This window comes from Lissotriton helveticus, chromosome 1_1, assembly GCF_964261635.1.
Source record: "Lissotriton helveticus chromosome 1_1, aLisHel1.1, whole genome shotgun sequence".
In the NCBI taxonomy this organism is placed as follows: Eukaryota; Metazoa; Chordata; class Amphibia; order Caudata; family Salamandridae; genus Lissotriton; species Lissotriton helveticus.
The window spans coordinates 1,830,145,856-1,830,160,845 of NC_136057.1; positions in this window are offsets into that span (position 1 = coordinate 1,830,145,856).

Here is a 14,990-nt window from a genome sequence, read left to right on the forward strand (position 1 = left end):
CACAGATATTTGTCCTCACCACAACACTTGTATTGTGGGCCTGCTTCTTTGGTGAGCTACTCAAGGTCTTCTCACGACTCCAATGTCTCTGGCCTGTTGGTCCTCTTGAGGGTCATATTGAAATTCTTTGGGCTCCCCTGTTTGCTCTGGGCCTGCCCTGACTCCCCTAGTTGTGGGGGGTCACCTGGATCTTGCTGGTCCCGACTTTGTACCTTCTGCTCTTTCAACGTTGTTTGCAGTTGCGATGCCTTGTTGGTGCTCCCGACGGACACCAACCCCATAACTTTCGAAATCCAAAGTGGGACAGCTTGTGAATGGCTCCTGGTCTTCCACCGCATCGCCTGGTCCTGACAGCTGCAGCTCCAAGGTCACTATCAACTCTCCTGCAGCACCCGACATTGGTTGGCATTCGTCTTCTGAGCCTCCTGGTCACTTCCAAGTGGCATAGACTCTGTCCCCTTTGCTTTCAGGTACTTCACGACTTGAATCCACCTTTGGGTTCCACTGGACACTTTCACCTTCTCCAGCAGTGGCATCTTCCTGAAGTCCTCCCTTGGGTTCGACTGTGGTTTCTGACGCCACTTCACACCTATGCAACTGGCAACCCTAGGGCAGGTATCCTGGTTCCTAAAGTATCCACTAATGTGATGGCTCTCCAACCTTCTATTGTGATGTATTCCTATAGGTTCTGAATCGATCCCCCTATTCCTGACCCTATTAACTAACAAGTTAACTAAGTAATCAGCCCATGAGGCAGAAAACCCCCATGATGCAGATACCGTTATCTGACGCAGTCACACTACGGCACAGGAACGTGTTATCTGATTAGGTCATAACGCTTGCGATCTAATTAGACAAGCGATATTCCTCCAGCCCCTGATAAGGCATACGGAGTTCTCATAACAAATCAAACCTATGACAACCTGGGCAAAACCCTGCGGCCATTGTTTTGATTTCACCGAGAACTTCAGTAAAAGAATGTGCTAACGAGCAAGTCGTATGACATCCTTATTGACGTATCTATGTCCATCCTTACGTCAATCTCGGCACCTTAAAGGTATAAATATTACCGATATTGCCCTATGCAAACACACGCGTGGTGACGAGACGGAGCAGCCATACTTGCCGAAGCGAAGAGCAGAGCAGACCCCGCTGGCGCAGCCCCGCCTTTCTGACGCGCTGAGAGAAGCTGCTTTCTCCTGCCGAGAAATCCAGCACCGGCGTTTCTGGGTAGCCGTCGCAGGCAGCCTGGAATATCGAGACCAGAGACGAGAGATACCATCCCTCATTCAACCTAGATTCCAGGTACAGAACTGAATAACCCCTCGCAGAGAATTCTTTAGTTATTCGCTTGGCAAAAACAAACTTAACTTAAACTGTAACTTTCTATTCCCGCCCACGCATTAGACTTAGGTCAGGTACACGGGGTAGGCGTATCTAGAAACACCAGTTGAGTACGTTTAGTCAAATGTATATGTGTATGTAATATATTTTATTCATTTTAAACATCTTATGGCTTAGAAACCATATCAATGTTTTTACAGTATTATTTTATACTGCTGCTTTTAATGTATGCACTTTACTTAACTATAAGTATTGCAATAATATCGATCCATTTCTCTTGTATGAGAAAAGAGACTGATCAATAAATAACACCTTTTTATTGAACACGCCCGTCTCTTCCTTTTCTCTACAATCTGATGAGACTAAGAATGCACGTACTGACTGAGTAAAATAAATTGCCTTTTGTTCACACGACTCTCGAGATATACTCTTGATTAGGGGAGAGCAAAGTTGTCATGTTCTATGGTTGTCAGAAACTAAATCCCTTCTTGTCTAATCAGGGAAGTTAAGTCCTCCTTGAACATTCGAGAAAGTTTCTAGTGAACTCTGAGCTAAGCTGGCAAACCCAAAACTTTAAGTCTAGTATCGACAGTAGTAGACCTAGTTAACGTCTGGTCTAGGCCTTTACTGCTGTAGGTATTATTCCAATGCGCAGAGCCTATTGGGATGATAGGAACTACACTACATGGCGCCCAACGTGTTTGGAAAGGACGATAAAACTAACGTAAGACATTTAGAGTAACTCAGTCGTGCTTTCTCATTCAGACCCCTTTTCCCAAATACTCCAAAGACGTCTGGAGTGGGTGAAAGGTTATATCCGCCAGACCTCGCAGGAGGGAACTCCTATGTATGGTTCTTGGTACAAGTCAACGTTGAAGGATACACTGTTCCAAAATATTGTGCATCTAATCTTTCGTTTCCATAAGAAACCTGATCTGCAAACAAAAGAAATAACCATCCTGTCGGTAAAATGGACAGTGATGAAGAAAGAGAGGCAGTTAGATTAGCAACTGAACTCGCAGCAGCTGATGCTACCATGCAAGACGTAGACCCGGATATAATACTCATCCCGGTCATCAAAAGGAAACCTATAACCATAAAACTTATAGAAAATGGACTGACACCTAGAGGTGGCACAGTCATATTCGTAATTGAGGCACACGAATATCGTCAGACAGAGGTATACTATTCATGGATACATTTTCCGGCAGCAAATGCTGTAACAAAGTACTTCCACTATTACAAAATAGAGGAACCTCCTGAAACGTACACTCCTTTCGAGGAGGTGGAAGTACCACTCAAATTTCAAGAGCATTTGCTCTTATTTGATGGCGCCCTAAAACATAATAATCACATCACCAGGCTCGGTCCTTTAGGTAGACCAGGAGCAACGTGGCCGGTCCTAGCCGGATACACACCACATCCAGACATCGATGGGATGTCTGCACCAAACCTTTTAACACAGCTAAAACAACTAATAAAAATACACAGACAATTAGTCCAATATGTGATGCGGACTTCAACAATTCAGCCAGCGATTAAACTCCCACAGCTGACCCCTCACCAGGGGAACACAAATAAAATTACACCACAGAACATCCAGTCCTGCCTAGGTAAAGTACCGGCTAAACGGGAACAAATACCATTTTGGCTAGCGCAGAAAATCACCCAAATAGAGGCGGTGTTTCCAGACACCACCCCGCTAGAAAAGCACAGGATTCTGACTATCTGTCTTCCAATGGGAATCGCACCACACATTGAGGACTGTGACACTTGGGGTACAGTCTTTGCTTCCATCTACACAAAAACGCACGGTGTTCCATCCATTTCGGTAATACCAGATGTGCTAAAACAAATTCAAGATGAATATGGTCCTGAACCCGCTTTAACTCTTGGTATGAAATTACTAAAAGACTTCAAGCAGGTCTCGGCTATACTATTAGCCAACATAAAGGGAGAAGCAGCAAATGTGGCGATCCGCCAGAGGTTAAAGGAGCCAGATATAGCAGACCAACCAGCTGAAATTGCCAGAATCATAGAAAAATCCTATGAGGAACTAGGTAGAGATAGTTTAGGTGGAATACCAGTAAAACCGCAACTGATTGAAAGTCCTGAAAAAATATTTTTTAATAATAATTCTACATCACCAAAAAAGAACTGGGATGGAAACAAACAATCCAATCCTAAAGAAAAGAAATTCCAGTCCCGAGGAAGGTCTCCTAGGCGAAGAGAAAAATCTCCGAACCAAAGACACAGGTCACCACAGAGTGACCCCTCTGGGAAAAGATATAACCTTAGAAATAGGGATAATATTAAAAAGCCTGATAGATATCAAGACATTGATACACGTCCCTCTCAATCTTTTCAGACTTCCTCGCAGAAATCGGAAAGAAGAGGACGATCAGAACAAAGAGAAGAGCACACCAAGTCCAAAGACAAGGAACCTGCTCAGCTAAAAAAGAAATTACAATTTCCAAAAAAGAAGGTAGCCAGTATCAAGGTAGTTAACAATGCAGAGAATACTGAGGACACAACTGAAAAATGGAGAATGGGCTCAGACAATGCTAGACAGCGCAGCAGAAGTGAGCATAGCTCGCAAAGTCCTTATGAATCATCTGGAGACAGTGGACACGAATGAATATCTTCAAGTGGAAACTGCGGACACCAGAGTTAGCAAACCTCACAAAATATACGAAATAACATTGCGTATAGAGGGAGATAAGACTAGGAAAATAAGGGGACTATTTTGGGATAATCTCTCCAAGGGCTATGATATCCTTCTAGCTGAAAAAGACTGGCCACCAGAGTTTGTCAGGGAGTGCCCTCATGGCGAAGAAGTAATTATGCCTGCCTTCTCAAATCATATCCCAATTCATAAAAAATACACACTTGCCAGAAAGTGGGCAGTAGCTCTAGCTCCTGCTTTATATAAAAATCACGTGGGATGGGATGAGGACTCTCCTCCTCACAAAATCCAGTTAAAATCACAACCTACTGCACAAAGGCAGTACCCAATTAAGCAAGAAGCTAAAAAACAGGTAAATGAAATACTAGATCAGCTAGAATACCAGGGGGTGATTGAAACTTGCACCTCACAAATGAACAACCCTTTGTTTCCGGTCTCCAAACCAGACAATTCATATCGTCTAGTTTTGGATTACCGACACCTTAACACATGTTGCAAGACCTTTGCAGTGCAAAACTCACATAGTGCTGCACTAATGAATAACATAGTGCGCAAAAAATACAAAACAGCATTGGACATCTCTAATGGATTCTTTTGTCAAAACATAGCACCAGAGAGCAGATATTTAACTGCATTCTCAATAAATGGCACTCAAAAACAATTCTGTCGGTTAGCCCAGGGGTACAAGAACAGCCCGGGAGTATTCTCAGCGAGAGTAACAGAATTACTACAACTATATGATGATGAAGCATTATCTTATGTCGATGACATTTATTTAACAGATGATGACTTGGAGACTCACTTGAAAAGAGTGAACACCATAATACTTGGGTTCGCTGCAGAGGGTTACAAATTCAACTTTAAAAAATCCAGAATTGCCCATCTGACAGTCCTGTTCTTAGGATATGAATTATCAAGTGAAGGTAAAAGCCTGGCTGACAATTTCCTAGAGAAATGTGCCGTAATCCAAGCACCTAGAACACTAAAAAACCTACAGTCGATTCTAGGCTTCCTAAACTTCGGAAGAACATACATTGCAAATTACGCAGAAAGGGTCAAACCCCTTTATGATCTGATAAAACCAGATTTTAAAAGATCTAATTGGACTCAAATACACACAGAAATTTTGAGATCTCTACAAACAGACATGCTAATTAAAACAAAATTAGAAACACGTGATAACACACGCAATCTTGTGATTCGAGTCATCCCAGGGAGATGCGGATTCACATACCTGACCTCTAATGAGGGAGAAAAGGTACCAATTGCATTCAAATCACACTTGTACACAGAAGCTGAACAGAAATTCAGCAACAAAGAAAAAATTGTTCATGCAGTTCAAACCGCAATAGCTAGAGAAAAAGATCAAGCTGACGGTAGACATATCACAGTCAGAACAGCAGAATCAGCCTTTGAGGCACTAACAACACCGTGTAATTTACCAACAACAACATTGAATCCAGAATGGATACAATGGGTGAATTCAATCACAACGGACAAAGTGTACTACTACTTTGATCCAGAACTAGAAGAATTAAAAAATCTAGATTATGAAAAGACATATTCTCTGCCAATCGATATTCTGCCTTTACGACATTACGCCTGTGTAATTTATACAGACGGACATGCTCAACCCCCCGTTTGGGGCGAACAGGCATACAACCCCACATGTGGGATTACAAAAGAAGTGTGGCGCGGAGGTAAACTAAAACCTCTATTAACAAAAACACACTCAGTAGAAACTAATTCAGAACAAAAAACTGAAATATTAGCTTTGAAAATGGCGCTAGATAATGCGGATCGCGAATTCCCGACACTTATAGTGTCAGATTCATATTACTGCGTCAAATCATATAACAAGGATTTGCAGACATGGATTCGAAACGGTTACAAAGATGACACAGATGCACCAATAAAGCAGAAATTGCTCTGGGAACAAATAGCTCTTTTACAAAAAGAACTACCAAAGACTCACGTGACACACTCACTGAGTCATCAGCGTGATGGCGTTCACGTTGCAGGGAATTCATTGGCTGAGACAGCCACAGCGGCAGCCACTAAGTCGGCTCCCGTAGTTCGAGAAAAGCGTACATTAAAATACATTGACGGTGAAACAGTGCTGGCAGTGAAAACGTCATCAAAAGGCGACTGCTCAGCGTTACCGATCAATTATCCACTCAATTATACATACATAATCGATGCAAACTCCGTCCCTTTTGCTCGAATCCCTGGAGTGGGGGATAGGGTGATTCCAAACATGGACAGGAGAAACTTGTTAATCGCAGACGCACATATGGGCGAGGGTCTCAGACACCTCAAACTAAAAGATTCTCTGGAAGAATTACAATCACGGTACTGGTGGCCAGGCATGAGCCTGCGTCACACCATGTTTGTAAAAAACTGCCCAAACTGCAACAGAGATCGCAGTGGGGAGAAAAACAGTTTAATACCTCGTCGTTTTACTCCAGAAAAAAGCAAGAGTAAAAAAGAAGGCTTGCGATTAACATATACAGGCTAGTTTCCACTTATAATGTAGATCACCAGCACTCGGCTGACGTCTGGACTGTTATACAAAGATTTGCGAGTCTAAATGGCATATACGCTAAGAGCATGCTACGTTTGACCATTGTCTTCACTCTAGCCGAACAGCCTGATGGGAAACATGACCAAATGAGCATAGCCCAGCGGGAATCTTCTCACTTCCTTCCTGAGGGTACGGGATGGTGTAAAGAAAAAACCAAGGCATAAAGCAATCTATAGCGGAAAGGATATTAGGTTCGGGAGCTGGGTGGGTCAAACATCTAATAAGTGTCCAACGTAGTCTAAATAACTTGCCAAGAAATTCTCTGAAGGGATTCAGTGCGTACGAATTATTATTTGGAACTAGGATGTTGATCTCTGACATTGATAGTCAGACTTCAGTGGTAGAAGAAAAAAGCTTTGATATCAAAGACCGTTTGGCTATTTTGCAGGACTTAAACAAAACAAGAAAAGACCTGAGCAACATAAAGTTGAAACAACAGCCAACAACCACTGAAGAACCACCACCTGTCCCAGCAAGACCTGTCTGGATTCCAAAAGTCGGGGATCTAGTCAGGGAGAAGATCGCGGTAAAGAAGGAATTTGGGCCTTCTTACAGAAAAGCAGTTCCTGTCTTGTCTGTCAACGGGACAAGATCAGTTGTGCTACCGCCACTTGCTGGAAAAAAGGAGAACCGAGTTGTATCCATCGACCTAGTAAAACCACAACATGTGGCCGATAACAAACAGTAGGACAAGTGGACTCCCAATAAGTAGCAGAACACCAAGGTTTGCTACCAGTACAGAGGTCCTCACAAAGAGGCTCATCACATTCGAAACGCCTACAGAAGAACAACAAGGACTATGCAGCAATGCAATAGAACTCAGACCTTTGAAAACCCAAATAAAAACATTTAGCAGAGACACACCAATCTATAATGAAGTACCAAGTGAAAATGCAAGAAACAGAAATCCTGAACCAATTGGAACAATTGACAGAACTGCATCCGGCTACTTCATAAACTTCGATGATTCCTCTGAAGGCTTCAGTGAATCAAAGACACAGCCATCATCAAAAACCTTTAAAGATAAAGCTAAAGAACTTTTGAAACAACTGAAAGAAACATATCTGATTTCCCCATGGATTGAATTTTGGGTGGGTTTTGGTGCATTTATCCTCATACTTTGGCTCATCATGATACTAACTTTGGGACGCTTCATTGAGGGAAAATATGCTAAAATGGACACAGCAAGTCAGAAAATCAACTTGATCCTCAAACCACACACATCTTCACACGTCGAGAAAAGAGAACTTTCTTCAGCCAACTTCACAGCCAATCCTATACCGGGTGGGGTAGCATGGGACAACACTGACTATGAAATTTATGGTCCGGTCGAAATCCTGAAATATCCACACCAAATTAAGATCTCCTTGAGTGACTTTGCAAAACCAAGCTCATTTGCTGATGATTGGGACTTCGAAAGCATTAATAATATGATGTCTGACTTAGTAATGTCTGCTAAATTTACCAAACATGATTATTTGCAGGGTTCTACAAATTATGATAGTATGTACTGTTATAACCACTATGGTAACCATTTTTTACATAGGTCTGCACAACCTAGAAATGTTTTAAATTATAATCAATGGGAACATTGTGCAACCCCTCCAAAAGGAAGCTCAAGGACCTTCTATGACAAATATTCATACTTTTCAGGTTTTAACACAAGTAATGCTGAAGCATTCTATTTTAAATTGTCAAACAAGACAGGGACAAAGACCATGATAACCAACACAAAATTGATATATTCAGTCTCATTTTTTGAACAAATGAATACTTTTGGTTTCGATTATTGGGACAAAAATGTTGAATTGAAAAGTGTTTGGGGTACAAAAGATTGGCAAGTGCAGGGCATAGAATCTTTGTTTAGAGCCTGCATGATCCCAGAACAAATGATATTTTTAAATGACACTGTTCAACAAACTACCTGTCTTGGCCTAGCCAAAATCAAAGATTTAAATAAACCGTCTATTCCAAAGCCAACAATGTTTAGCAACACTTCTACAGATGAAGAAACAGACGTAAACAATATATTAAACCAAAACAGAACACATCCTGATTGGAAACAGTGGTTGATCTGGCCCACAGATACTAATAACTGTCAAGACAGATTCCTGAACAAAACACAGGGGTTCAAAATGACCAGGCCAGACCCTAGATATCCCCAAAGACATCACCCAGGGATAATAACCACCTACAGTGTGGGCAAATTATGCCTTTAATGGCTACAAACTTCCACACTGGCAGAAATTAAGCAACACCTAACTTTACTTACTGATGGTGCTGACTTGCGTGATTTCATAATGGGACCACGCAAACAGCGTCAAAAATGTTTCATAGCAGCCTCTGTATATGCAGCATACAATGAGGCCTGGAAGGTTACTCAAATTGAAACAGCAGAGAGAATACGGGAAATTGACCGTATTAATTTGGAAAAATCACTTTCTGTAGTGGACAATGGGTTAATGACTCTGTCCTCCAGAATTTTCTCTTTGGACAGCATTGTGTCTTCAGCAATCGACATATTGTCGCAAGACTTACTGTTATTACAACACGGTCAGTCACAATTGCGCTCTATTGTACAGCTTGGCTGGACGTTACAAAACCTGCGTTCAGGCTATGTGCCTTGGCGTTTAATCAACACAACGTCACTATTCCAAATCTTTAACCTTACTGATAGACAAATCAGTATGGCACAAAAGGGTGCTGATTACACAATCTTGAGCATTGAAAAACTAGAAAGATTACCAGTGACAATGTCAGAACGACCTGTCAGTGAATGGATAATACATGGGATAATACATATTCCTATCTCAACCTTCAGGTTTCAATACTGCCAAAAATATATACAGGCTGGCATGTACGAGAAATTGGGAAAGGGGTACCTTAAAACAACATGGAACCTGCCCTATTCACATGCATGTGTCAGTAATAAAGGACAGAAAGTGTTTCTTAGTGGCAACAATTGTGCGATGTCACTAAGTGGCACACTTCTGTGTAACGGTATTAGTTTGCATGGAGCCTGTGAAGGGAATTCATACAACCTTTCATGTCACCAGCAAGGCGCACCTGCAACAGAAATAGAACCATTCTTTCAAAGACTCTATAATGGGAGTTACATTCTAATTGTAGACCGCAGATGTTGTAGTCTTATGCCCGGGACTCCTTATCTAGTAACTACGACTGCGAAGGTCAAGTGCTGTGGACGCTCGTTGTTCCCCAGCTCCTTTCCAGACAGGGAGGCAAGGGCATGGCCCAATTTGAAAATTACTTCTATTCGAATAGATACTTTAAGCAGAATGAAAACAGTGCTTCTTCAGACGCCTACAAGGCTCACGTCATCAAAAGAAACGTATGATCTACAAGTCGCAAGGACGACTGCAGAGATACATTCATTGTTATCAACTAATTCCCCCATACATTTCGCGGAAATTCTAAACGAAATCTTAAATATTTCTGATACCAATGGGGTCTCAAAGGTATTTAAGACAGTATTTTCGATGGCATTAACACCATTCAAAGCCATACTGGGTATTTTTCCAGATTTCGTCCATTCGATTTTTGGCGGACTTCCACTGATCTTGGGACTAATTGCAGGAATCCTATTCTTGGTCCTTATTTTTCGGTATGGCAACCCATGTCACAGACAAAACTCTTGCGACAAGGGAAGAAACAATCCTAGCCATTGGATACCGGGACCGGATATCAAAAATCCCGGGACTCTCCCGGCTTAGAGACCTGAACATGACTTGGTTTCTATCATTTCGACCAATGTGGCAAAGATGTGTTTTACCTGTATTAAGATGTCTGCTATGCGGAGAAGAATGCGTGTTAGACACCTGTCTGACGCTACAATCGGATGCGCCAATGGATGCAGAAACATTGTTGAGCCCGATCAAGGTTCACGCTTTGTGCTGCCCTCAAAGGCTACCAATCCTGATGACGGCATTCGTGGAAGCTTCACCACTACGATTGATGGGTAGTGAAGTTCAAGATGAAAGCAGCATCGATCAGGTACGACCTTCTGTCAGCAATGCAAATCAGAATGTCAATGGAGAAAATCATGCGCACGAATGCATGGTTACACCTATTTCCGAGTTAGTGGAACTTTCCCAGGAAGCTGTTGACAGCTTTTTCGAAAGCCTAAATGATATGATGTTCTCACCAGAGCAGAAATAGAGACTTTTGAGCAAGCTCGCACACAGCGTTCCCTGAATTCGGCCTTCAACTTTAAAAATAAAGTCACATGAACAATTTTCCCTCCAGTTCACGGACAGCAAGTTTTTCAGCAGCCCCAAAATATTTTTGCATATTTTCCGGGACACTATCTTCTGCTTAAAGTAAGAACTATTCTTAGAGAACTAAGGTTTCTAAATTTTAGATAGTTTATAGACATTAGCTGCCCGCTGGTATGTTCACATATATATATTTTATTCTGTGATGGAATGGTCTCGAACCTTTTTTCTGTATTAAGAGCCATTTCATGTGTAAATTCTCATATACCGAATAGCAATAATGTATACAAATGCGATTACTTTGGCATTATTCTACAGCTTGAGTGCATACAATACATATGACTGCAATATTTTTCCGTATATTTGAAAATTTCCAAATACGTTTATGTATTTTGGGGTGGTAAGGTATACACTATACTCTATAGTATGTTGTACTATGTTATACTATGCATAGATTAGTAAATATGACCATAGTTAGCGTGGAGTGGGTGTGATGTATTCCTATAGGTTCTGAATCGATCCCCCTATTCCTGACCCTATTCTGGTTAGCAAACTAACAAGTTAACTAAGTAATCAGCCCATGAGGCAGAAAACCCCCATGATGCAGATACCGTTATCTGACGCAGTCACACTACGGCACAGGAACGTGTTATCTGATTAGGTCATAACGCTTGCGATCTAATTAGACAAGCGATATTCCTCCAGCCCCTGATAAGGCATACGGAGTTCTCATAACAAATCAAACCTATGACAACCTGGGCAAAACCCTGCGGCCATTGTTTTGATTTCACCGAGAACTTCAGTAAAAGAATGTGCTAACGAGCAAGTCGTATGACATCCTTATTGACGTATCTATGTCCATCCTTACGTCAATCTCGGCACCTTAAAGGTATAAATATTACCGATATTGCCCTATGCAAACACGCGTGGTGACGAGACGGAGCAGCCATACTTGCCGAAGCGAAGAGCAGAGCAGACCCCGCTGGCGCAGCCCCGCCTTTCTGACGCGCTGAGAGAAGCTGCTTTCTCCTGCCGAGAAATCCAGCACCGGCGTTTCTGGGTAGCCCTCGCAGGCAGCCTGGAATATCGAGACCAGAGACGAGAGATACCATCCCTCATTCAACCTAGATTCCAGGTACAGAACTGAATAACCCCTCACAGAGAATTCTTTAGTTATTCGCTTGGCAAAAACAAACTTAACTTAAACTGTAACTTTCTATTCCCGCCCACGCATTAGACTTAGGTCAGGTACACGGGGTAGGCGTATCTAGAAACACCAGTTGAGTACGTTTAGTCAAATGTATATGTGTATGTAATATATTTTATTCATTTTAAACATCTTATGGCTTAGAAACCATATCAATGTTTTTACAGTATTATTTTATACTGCTGCTTTTAATGTATGCACTTTACTTAACTATAAGTATTGCAATAATATCGATCCATTTCTCTTGTATGAGAAAAGAGACTGATCAATAAATAACACCTTTTTATTGAACACGCCCGTCTCTTCCTTTTCTCTACAATCTGATGAGACTAAGAATGCACGTACTGACTGAGTAAAATAAATTGCCTTTTGTTCACACGACTCTCGAGATATACTCTTGATTAGGGGAGAGCAAAGTTGTCATGTTCTATGGTTGTCAGAAACTAAATCCCTTCTTGTCTAATCAGGGAAGTTAAGTCCTCCTTGAACATTCGAGAAAGTTTCTAGTGAACTCTGAGCTAAGCTGGCACACCCAAAACTTTAAGTCTAGTATCGACAGTAGTAGACCTAGTTAACGTCTGGTCTAGGCCTTTACTGCTGTAGGTATTATTCCAATGTGCAGAGCCTATTGGGATGATAGGAACTACACTACACTATCTTCCATTGGGTTTCTTCAGCGTCCACTGGGAAGGATCCTTCTTCTTTAAAATTGCAACAGCGACTACCCATTGATTTGCATTAATCCCATGGTTGTGTTACCACTCTACACACATCCTCCGTGGGGCTCCTGGTTACTTATCTTGGGTGGTTCCTTGGGGCCGACACTTCTACGTCTTCTGGGTATAGTCTTGACTTGAGTCATGGTTCGCATACCACTATTTTAGTAAATGGTGTGCTCTCCTCCTGGTGACTACTGTGTATTACGTGCTACTTACCTGTTTCTATCTAAATGTATTGTGTGTATGTCCAGCTAGGAGATACCTGTATGCGTTAGCGAGTGTTATACTATAAATACATATTTTTATAAATACACTGTGTGTTTTTTTTTCACTCAATCTATATCAATAAGATTATGTTCTGGTAAAACAAGGTGCTTTACACTCCTTCTTGGCTAAGCCTGAAGGCTGCTCTTTACAGCGACCGCTTAGAGAATGTTCTAAAGTTGTCTAAGACCCCTAAAATCACCACAACGGTTGTCTGGATTGGCGCAAGGTGCCCACTTACATAAGAGTACACCATATACCAAACCAGCTGCTCACAAAAGGTATGTAAATATACAAATGGTCTTTAAAGACCTGTGAAAAACTCAAGCGTGCCGGAGATAAGACTCCAGACACTGCCCAGCCGAGCCCACAGCAGTTCGAGCTGTAGCAGCCCGGGCTGAGACACACGGCAGGGGGTACTGAAGCTGCTTCAGCCCTATGGGCGTTGCGAGCCTGCCTCCACCCCTAATACATTCACCTTGTCAGTGATATCCTGTCAAATGGCCCATCTCCAGAGTCCAGTCCACTGAGGACGAGTGGAGTCAAACCATGTAGTTCACTGTGGTGTAACATTACACCCTGCTGCCCCCGCGGTACGGGGGGAGGAGTACTGGGGGTGGGGTGGGGGGCTTCCTTGTACTTTGCAGGGCCCCCCCTCAAGTCTCGTGACACCATTGGTAGTTCAGCATAGTGATCAGTTACATATTTGACTACAATGCCTGTCTTTCTCCTCAAGTGAAGCTTCTCTTGAGGGGGTGGTCTGCGTCATGCTGAATCTGCCAAGCCTCTCACTCTAAATGACACAGCACAGGGGGTGGGGGGGGACTGATCATCCGCTGAGGGGTGTATACATACTGCTTCAGATTGTGCTCGATTCCTGGTGCGAGCAATTGTGATCAGGTGTGACTTGCTCACTCTCTGCCTACACCTGGATTTATACCAGGCGGAGACCTGTCGCAATGTGTTTGGTGGAGATACACTTTAATAATGATGGATTCCTTGTAGAAACCTTCGCGATATACGTCTAATACCCCCCTCAATGAGGCCGGGCCCTCATTGACTCATTTCAAGGGCCTGGTGGAGGTGCGCCTATTACTATTCGGAAGAATCCGATTTTTTTAAACACTTTTTTAATGGTACGGATTCAAATCTACGCATACAAATGCAAACTTGCTTTTTATGCCCATATTTTATGGCACGCTGTCAGGGTTACAATATGACTCAATGTTATTTGGATTTTTACAAGACTGTGCTTCTATTTTACAAATCATTATTTTCACCTGAACTAAAACTGTTTCGTTCTTTTGCATTGAACCCAAACTACAACTCCTGGCTTGCACTGCTTTGCTAAATGGAAGCCCCGGGCTGGTTGCAAGTGGTACCTGTCATCTGGTAACGGCATCTGTGACCACCTTACCTAATTGGTTAATTTCCGTTTTGTAATGAATGTTGACTTTTCCCGGAGCATATTGACGGAACAATTTACGAAAACAAACACCAGCTATCTGTGTTGCCAGTTACAAGCACCTCATAAAATGCCATAGTTTACACGGCCCAACCACTTGGGCAGGGGCGGTTTGAGGGACGCATATCCCCTGGAACCGCTTGGATCTTATTTCAGGCCTTCTTCCCCAAACCAATTGATGACTTCATCGTCTGGACAGTGAAATACAGGGTCTGATTCACAAAATCATTTGCACATGTAAAATTACGTTACATGCGTAAATGGCTGGATGTGTGACTGCTAGGCATTCTAAAAATAAACCCCCCAAAAAACCCTGCAGTTACTCTTGCATAATATTATCCTATGTTTCCAGAATATTACTGGGAGTAAATCCCATACATGAAATGGAGAGTGAACAGTTCAAGGCATCGCTTCACTTGAAGATTTGTGAACCCAGACAAGCATATATGTTTGTGGGCATGAACACATTCTTCTAACCTTTTCCCATCC